General features: G+C 49.3%; 1 protein-coding gene across 1 annotated transcript in view; it reads left to right on the top strand.

The window, feature by feature from the left end:
* Positions 1–2,072: 2,072 nt before the first annotated feature.
* Positions 2,073–8,693, top strand: part of LOC140393551 (beta-nerve growth factor-like) — an 83,946-nt gene continuing 77,325 nt past the window's right edge. Inside the window, exon 1 of the mRNA XM_072479844.1 lies at positions 2,073–2,411. The gene's annotated coding sequence lies outside the window, so the exon portion shown is untranslated. The remainder of the gene's footprint in view (positions 2,412–8,693) is intronic.

Here is an 8,693-nt window from a genome sequence, read left to right as displayed (position 1 = left end):
GGGGAGTATGTGGGAAGTTTAATTTATCAAATTGCTGCCTCAATATCGATAACAATGGGGAAGCCGTTTTGGCGATATCAGAGGGGATTCAAAAGATTGCACATGTCCCTGTCCAAAAATGGAAGTCATTTGGGGTTGGAGGGTGGTGGCCTAGTGTCTTTGATGGAACCTGGTGGAAGACAATGGGGTTCATACTCCTATGTGCCTTAGCTGGCTTACTATTCCTGCCCTGTCTCATACCATGCTTCTAGAGACTCATTATGAGTGTGGTGGGACGGATGCAGGCGGTGACGGTCCCTGTTGGACGAACTGGCCAAACGGAAGGCACACCCGGCTTACAGAAAATTATGATACTCAAACCAGGTGAGGTCCAGCAGGTGAAACGGGAGGAAATTAAGTTGATGCTGAGTAAACTGGAGACTAAGTACACCAAGTGATTTATTCAAATACTTATAGAAAGAAAAAGGGTGGATTGTGAGAGATACGGTTTGATTAAATCATTATAATGGGCCATTGTGAGGGATACGGTTTGATTAAATCATTATAATGGGCCATAGGATGTGGAGATAACAGGATGTGGCGAGCAACTGACGTTAACGTGAACATGCAATGTAACAGATGGTAGGCGTACCGGGAAGAATGTGAACCTCGACAACCTGAACCTATCAGGCAAGAGGGGAGGGGACTGGGGCGACGGGATTAGGATAAAAGGGATAGAACAATTGCCGTAGAGTGTGCTTCTCTAGTGGAGGCACCCGACTCTGCAGACTCGAAACTAATAAAGGAACTTGCTTCTACGACTTTGTCCTCGGTGTCAGTGATTGTGAGCACTTCCACATCTCACACTGTAATTAAGCTTTTGACCTGCCCCCCGCCCCCATTGCTCCCTTCTGTCAGAACTGGACCTGGGGCTCAGACTGCATTGGGCCTGGGCCTCAGACTGTGCCTGGATGGGCCACAAACTTGGCCTGGACCAGGGGCTCAGACTAGGCCTGGACCAGGGGCTCATTCTAGGCCTGGACCTGGGGCTCAGACTAGGCCTGGGCCTGGGGCTCATTCTAGGCCTGGACCTGGGGCTCAGACTAGGCCTGGACCTGGGGCTCAGACTGGACTGAGCCTGGACCAGGAGCCCAGACTAGGCTTGGACCAGGAGCTCAGACTAGGCTTGGACCAGGAGCTCAGACTAGGCCTGGACCTGGGGCTCGGATTGGGCCTGGACCAGGAGCTCAGACTAGGCCTGGGGCTCAGACTGGGCCTGAACCTGCACCAGGAGCTCAGACTGTGTCTGGATCTGGGCCTCAGATTGGGTCTGGACCTGGGACTCAGACTGGGCCTGGGCCTAGGCACGGACTGGACTGGGCCTGGGGCTCAGACTGAGCCTGGGCCTGGACCTGGAGCTCAGACTAGGCTTGGACCAGGAGCTCAGACTAGGCCTGGACCTGGGGCTCGGACTGGGCCTGGACCAGGAGCTCAGACTAGGCTGGGGCTCAGACTGGGCCTGAACCTGCACCAGGGGCTCAGACTGGGTCTGGATCTGGGCCTCAGATTGGGTCTGGACCTGGGACTCAGACTGGGCCTGGGCCTAGGCTCTGACTGGATTGGGCCTGGGGCTCTGACTGGGCTGGGACTTGGCTTGTGGCTTGGATTTAAACTTGGACTGGTTTTGGGATTGCGGCTGTTGGGCCTGGAGTTCTTGTGGATCGCACTGGCTGAGGCCCACTGATGGGCCTGCTCAGGTTCTTGCTCAGGCAATGTGAGATGTTCTTATTTGCTTCTGCGTGTGGTGAATAAAGTTCCAGTGAATAATTTATTCTGCAAACTTGTCACTCTGGATCTTTAATCTTGCTGGAGGGTGAGATTCACACTGTGAACAAAGCAGCACTCCTAGTAACTGCGTCAGTGTCATGGAAACAGGCACAGGAGCTGACTCCACCCTGCCTTGGAGCCAGACATGTCCCAGAGACAGGCCACTGTCCCTGTGTGAATCCCTGCACCCTGACAATTCCTGTATGCTCTGACATCAGTCCTTGGGAAATGCTTCGGGGGATGATGGAGACTCTCAGGGGGTGGGAACAGGGTTTGCCTGTTAGAGGCCACGGTTTTACAGCAAAACAATTCAAAGAAAGAATCTTCGGCTGGAGTTGTTTATTTGAAAGGGACTTACATTTTTAAACTGTTTAAAATATCTCCGACACGCAATCAGCACTTGTAGACTGAGCACGTGAGCAGGCTGCTTGTGAACAACTGACAGAGAGAAAGAGAAATCGAGAGAGAGAGAACAAGGCCCCACACAGGAGACATACTTTTTAAATTAATGGGACCGGCGACTGCACTCATTGTGCACCTCCTGTGAAAATTCCCTGGTGGAAGACTACGGAGAGGAACTTTACCAAGTAGCAAGTGCCTAAAAGGTGGGTGTTAAAATCTGAAAGTTACACCGGGGGGGGGGGGGGGGGGGGGGGGGCGGGGGGGCACAATGGGGCATGAGGTGGAGGAGGGTGGTTGAAGAGAAGGGAAATGATGAAGGAGTAATGAGGTCAATGGGAAGAATTGGGATGGGGAGACAATAGGATGATTGAGAGAGGAGGGGATCAGAAAAGATAGAAGCAGAAAGACATGAATAGACAGAAAAACAGTGAAAGAGAGGGAGATGGAGGCAGAGGCTGAGGCCAGAGAGAGACTGTCAGGGAGATAGGCAGCATAGTATGACAGAGGCAAAAGACAGAGAACAGACAAACAAAGAGAGAGAGAGAGAGAGAGAGACGGAGAAATAGAGAAAAAAGAGAGACAGCGGTAAAAGGAGAGAGGGAGAGACACACCGAGACAGAAACAAAAGAGTCAGGGAGAAAGCTGATGAGATCGAGAGACAGAGAATCATAGAGAGGAGAGAGAGACCAACAGAGAGACAGGCTGAGGGCCAGACAGACAGAGATACATACTGCCACAGTCAGAGAGAAGAGATACAAAGAGAGGGAGACAGAGAGAGAGAAATAGGGGGTGAAATAGGGTGAGAGACAGAGGAACAGTGAGAGAGAGATGGAAAGTGATGGACAGGGAGTATAGAGGGACAGAGAAAGTGAGATAGAGAGACAACAAGTGACACAAAGGTAAGGAAAGAGGAAGGGAGAGAGAAAAAGACGGAGTCAAAGAGTGTTGGGAGGGAGGTACAGAGGAATAGATGAAGAAGGGTGGATGGGCAAACAGACAGAAACAAATGGAATGGGTGGTTATAGAATCCCTGCATTGCAGAAGGAGGCCATTCGGCCCATCGAGTCTGCACCAACTCTGTGAAAGTGGATGCTACTTAGGCTCACGCCCCCATCCTATCCCTGTAACCTAGTAATCCGATCAAATCTTTTGGACACCAAAGGGCAATTTAGCATGGCCAATCCACCTAACCTGCACATCTTTGGACTGTGGGAGGAAACCCACTTAGATAAAGGGAGAAAGCGCAAACCACACAGTGACCCAAGGCTGGAATTGAACTCGAGTCCCTAGCGCTGTGAGGCAGAAGGGCTAACCACTGTGCTACCGTGCCACCTTGAAGGCTTTTAAAGGTGGCAAGATTTCATCCAAAATAGAAAAGGAGAGAAACACAGAGAGAAAGGGACTGAATGATGGTGTGACAGAGACAATGGGATCCGGAGACAAGTGGGAGACAAACAGACTGAGGAGACAGGGACAGAGAGAGAGATGGTCTGAATTTCCCCAGGCTCAGGAAGGTGGGGTTAGGTGTGTGGGATGGAGGGGCTGGTGGAGAATAGTGGATCAGGTCCACCAACATCTTCCTCAGGGTGGCTAGGGAGAGGGATTGAGTGAGTCTGCTGGCTGACACCAATTGAGGCCATTAACAGGATCATTAACAGCAATTTGGCACATTTTCTAAAAAGTGCATAACCCAACAGAGTTGGCTTGTCAGCTGGAAGGAGACAAGAAAAGAGAGAGGTGATGTGCCTGTCATCACTAATATAGAGTTTCCCACAGGATTGGTCAGGATTGTTGGTTTAAATGAGAGGAATTTAATAGGATTACAGCAACGAGGAGTGCTGCAGGGGGGCAGTAGTTTCCCCCCCCAAGAACTGCTCAGTGAGCCCAGGCAATTTAAAGGGGAAAGAGGGGATGTGGGGGCTACGCAAGTACAGGCATGTGCAGTGTATAGAGGGACAGAAAGGGAGATGGATGCTGGGTGGAAACAGTCCCAGCACAAATAGTGTACAGACAAAGGCTCAGCTTCAGGATCCTGTCAGGGAAGTTGTGTCTCTGAAGACTGTGAGCGTCAGGATCTCAGCACAATGTTGGAGATGGTGTTGAATCACTGCAATGTATGGGTGACAGGGAAATCAGCTTTCTCGCAAAAGCTTCGTTTGCGGGATCAGCTGGGAACATTTATTGTATATTGTGGTGTTGTCGACAGTGTGGAAGGAAGTAGCAGGTTACAGAGGGACATAGATAAGCTGCAGAGCTGGGCTGAGAGGTGGCAAATGGAGTTTAATGTAGAGAAGTGTGAGGTGATTCACTTTGGAAGGAATAACAGGAATGCGGAATATTTGGCTAATGGTAAAGTTCTTGGAAGTGTGGATGAGCAGAGGGATCTCGGTGTCCATGTACATAGATCCCTGAAAGTTGCCACCCAGGTTGATAGGGTTGTGAAGAAGGCCTATGGAGTGTTGGCCTTTATTGGTAGAGGGATTGAGTTCCGGAGTCAGGAGGTCATGTTGCAGCTGTACAAAACTCTGTTACGGCCTCATTTGGAGTATTGCGTACAGTTCTGGTCACCGCATTATCGGAAGGACGTGGAGGCTTTGGAGAGGGTGCAGAGGAGATTTACCAGGATGTTGCCTGGTATGGAGGGAAAATCTTATGAGGAAAGGCTGATGGACTTGAGGTTGTTTTCGTTGGAGAGAAGAAGGTTAAGAGGAGACTTAATAGAGGCATACAAAATGATCAGGGGGTTAGATAGGGTGGACAGTGAGAGCCTTCTCATGGAAATGGCTGGCACGAGGGGACATAGCTTTAAACTGAGGGGTAATAGATATAGGACAGAGGTCAGAGGTAGGTTCTTTACGCAAAGAGTGGTGAGGCCGTGGAATGCCCTACCTGCAACAGTAGTGAACTCGCCAACATTGAGGGCATTTAAAAGTTTATTGGATAAGCATATGGATGCTAATGGCATAGTGTAGGTTAGATGGCTTTTGTTTCGGTGCAACATCGTGGGCCGAAGGGCCTGTACTGCGCTGTATCGTTCTATGTTCTATGTTCTATGTAATCTGTGGCTCAACATTTTATCAGGCAGGCGATGGGCGCCTTGTTTGAAAAGTGGAGTACAGTGCAGTACAGAGTACAGATTCAGGCTCAGGAGCTTACAGGTAGCACACATTGCAAGCAGACAGTAAGGGGTTTCACTCCATCAATGTGCAATTTTGGTGTGATCATCAAGAAAAAATCCAGCAGGTGTTTGGCCAGTCCCTGGCAAGCTCCTATTAAAGATACAGTCCAAGGTGTGTGTACAGTTCCTGGGGAGCTGCAATTAAAGAGACAGTCCAAGGTGTGTGTCCGGTTCCTGGGAAGCTCCAATTAAAGAGACAGTCCCAGGTATGTGTATGGTTCCTGGAGTGTTCCATATTAAAGAGACAGTCCCAGGTATGTGTACAGTTCCTGGAGTGCCCCTATTAAAGAGACAGTCCAAGGTGTGTGTACGGTTCCTGGGAAGCTCCAATTAAAGAGACAGTCCCAGGTATGTGTATGGTTCCTGGAGTGCTCCATATTAAAGAGACAGTCCCAGGTATGTGTACGGTTCCTGGAGTGCCCCTATTAAAGAGACAGTCCAAAGTGTGTGTACAGTTCCTGCGTAGTTGCCATTAAAGAGAAAGTCCCAGGTGTGTGTGCAGTTTCTGTGAAGCTGCAATTAAAGAGACAGTCCAGGTGTGTGTACAGTTCCTAGGGAGTTGCCATTAATGAGACAGTTCCAGGTGGGTGTACAGTTCCTGGGAAACAGCCATTAAAGAGACAGTGCCAAATTTGTGTACGGTTCCTGAGGAGCTGCCATTAAAGAGACAGTCCAGGGTGTGTGGACGGTTCCTGGGACCTTCCATTAAATATTCAGTCCCAGGTGTTTGTACAGTTCCTGGGAAACAGCTCGTAAAGAAACAGTCTCCTGAGTCTGCAAGGTTCTTGGGAAGCTGCCATTAAAGAGAGAGTCTCACATGTGTGTACGGTTCCTGACGACCTGCCATTAAAGGGACAGTGTCAGTTGTGTGGAAGGTTCCTTGAAATCTGCAATTAAAGTGATAGTCCAAAGTCTGTGTCGGGTACATTGGAAGCTGCCATTGAAGAGCCATTCCGAGATATGTGTGCAGTTCCTGGAGAACTGCCATTAAAGAGACAGCCACAAGTTTGTGCATGGTTCCTTGGAAAGTTGCAATTGAAGAGACAGTCCCACATGCATGTACGGCTCCTGGGAAGTTGTCATTAAAGAGATGGTCACAGTTGTTTGAACAGTTCCTGGGAAACAGCTATTCAAGAAACAGTCCCTGGAATCTGAAACGTTCTTGGGAAGCTGCCATTAAAGAGACAGTCTCACATGTGTGCACGGTTCCTTGGAAGCTTCCATTAAAGAGCCATTCCCAATTCTGTGTAAAGTCCTTCCCCATCCGATTTGAGGGGTGTTTTGCTGGCTAAAAGTGCATGAGCACTGAAGGATTGCAATATTCCTCTGGTGGGGCTGGTTTATGGTTTACCAGACAAGGAGTAAGAGGCATCAGCTTGATTGCGAGTGGGGGATGGGGGATAGGTTGGTCTTTGTTTGGTTATGGGAGGGAGGGTTACTGACGTGGGAAATTCTGGTGTGGCGCAGTTGATTAAGGAGGGATGGTGGCGGACATCTTGCGGAGAGCCCGAAGGAGTGTGGGGCATGGACCGGGTGGGAGCTGGGTAAAGAAGGAATATGGCTGACAGGCAAGGAAGGGGGATGGGGTGGGGATCCCGCCGATCCCGCCACCCCTCGACCCAGTTGATTACATGGAATGTGAGGAGGCTGAATGGGCCGGTTAAACGGTCGCGTGTTTCCGCACATTTAAAGAGTTTAAAGGTGGACGATGTGTTTCTTCAGGAGACACATCTGAAGCTGGGGGATCAGACGAGGCTGAGGAAGGGGTGGGTGGAGCAGGTGTTTCACTTGGGGTTGGATATGAAGACGAGGAGGGTGGTCAACAAGAGAGTGGCCTTTGAGGTCGGCAGTATCGTGGCTAACCCTGGGGGCAAGTATGTGATGGTTAGTGGGACGTTGGAGGGGATGCCAGGGGTGTTAATGAATGTTTAATCTCCAAACTGGAATGACCTGGATCTTTTGAGGCGGGTTTTAGGGAAGATTCCGGACCTGGACACGCATCGGCAGATTATGGGGGGAAATTTCAAAATGGTTCTGGATCCTAGATTAGACCAGTTGTGCCCTTGGATCCTGAAGGTCTCGGTTATGGTGAAAGACTTGATGGGGTTCATGGAACCTTTGGGAGGGGCTGACCCGCGGCACTTTGGGAGGCTGAAGGCAAAGGGGTTTACGTACTTTTCACATGTGGACTTGGTGTATGTTACGTTTTGATGCTTGTCCGGATGGAATTAGTGCACTAGAGATCGTCTAGTTCGTGACTAGTTGAATGTTTATTGTTAAACAATAACGTGGGTCAGATAATAATAAGAAAACTATCAAAATCTACTAAACTATATTGCTAGTATTAAATTATATAAGAGCTACTACAAATGCGACTAGCCACTACGACACATATCTCCAGACTCCCCAAGTTAACAATATCACGTGGTTGTTCTTTACAGCTACCTTCTGGTTGAAGGTCATAGAACATAGAAAAGTACAGCACAGTACAGGCCCTTCAGCCCACGACGATGTGCCAACCATTTATCGTAATCTAAGATCAACCTAACCTACACCCCTTCAATTTCCTGCTGTCCATGTGCCTGTCCAAGAGTCGCTTAACTGCCCCTAATTACTCTGACTCCACCACCTCTGCTGGCAGTGTATTCCACGCACCCACCACTCCTTGTGTGAAGAACATACCTCTGACATCTCCCCTATACCTTCCTCCAATCACCTTAAAATTATGTCCCCTCGTGACAGCCATTTCCACCCTGGGGAAAAGTCTCTGGCTATCCACTCTATCCATACCTCTCATCACCTTGTACACCTCTATCATGTCACCTCTCTTCCTTTTCGCTGCAGTGAGAAAAGCCCTAGCTCCCTCAACTTTTCTTCATAAGACATGCCCTCCAGTCCAGGCAGCATCTGGTAAATCTCCTCTGCACCCTCTCCACATCCTTCCTATAATGAGGCGACCAGAACTGGACACAATATTCCAAGTGTGGTCTAACCAGGGTTTTATAAAGCTGCAGCAAAACCTCACGGCCCTTAAACTCAATGTTGTGTTGGGTGTTCCGATACACAACGAATCAACACGGTTGTAGATGGTACAACTCTGTTTTATTATTCTGTACAGTAACAACTGTTAACTTCTGACTGTGGTTCGTACTTCACCAGTTAACCTGTGGACCCAGCCCTAGCACTATCTAAGAGAGGCACTCAGCACATGGTGTATGTCTGAGTGGCACGCTGTGAGCTCTGTGCTCTGAGCTATCTCCTGGTAGAATGAGCGGGAACTGTGGTGTTCCCTGTTTTATAGTGCGTG

Source organism: Scyliorhinus torazame, chromosome 17 (genome assembly GCF_047496885.1).
Source record: "Scyliorhinus torazame isolate Kashiwa2021f chromosome 17, sScyTor2.1, whole genome shotgun sequence".
Classification (NCBI taxonomy): Eukaryota; Metazoa; Chordata; class Chondrichthyes; order Carcharhiniformes; family Scyliorhinidae; genus Scyliorhinus; species Scyliorhinus torazame.
The sequence above is the reverse complement of the archived record's forward strand: the minus strand, read 5'-3'. Positions and strand labels throughout refer to the sequence as shown.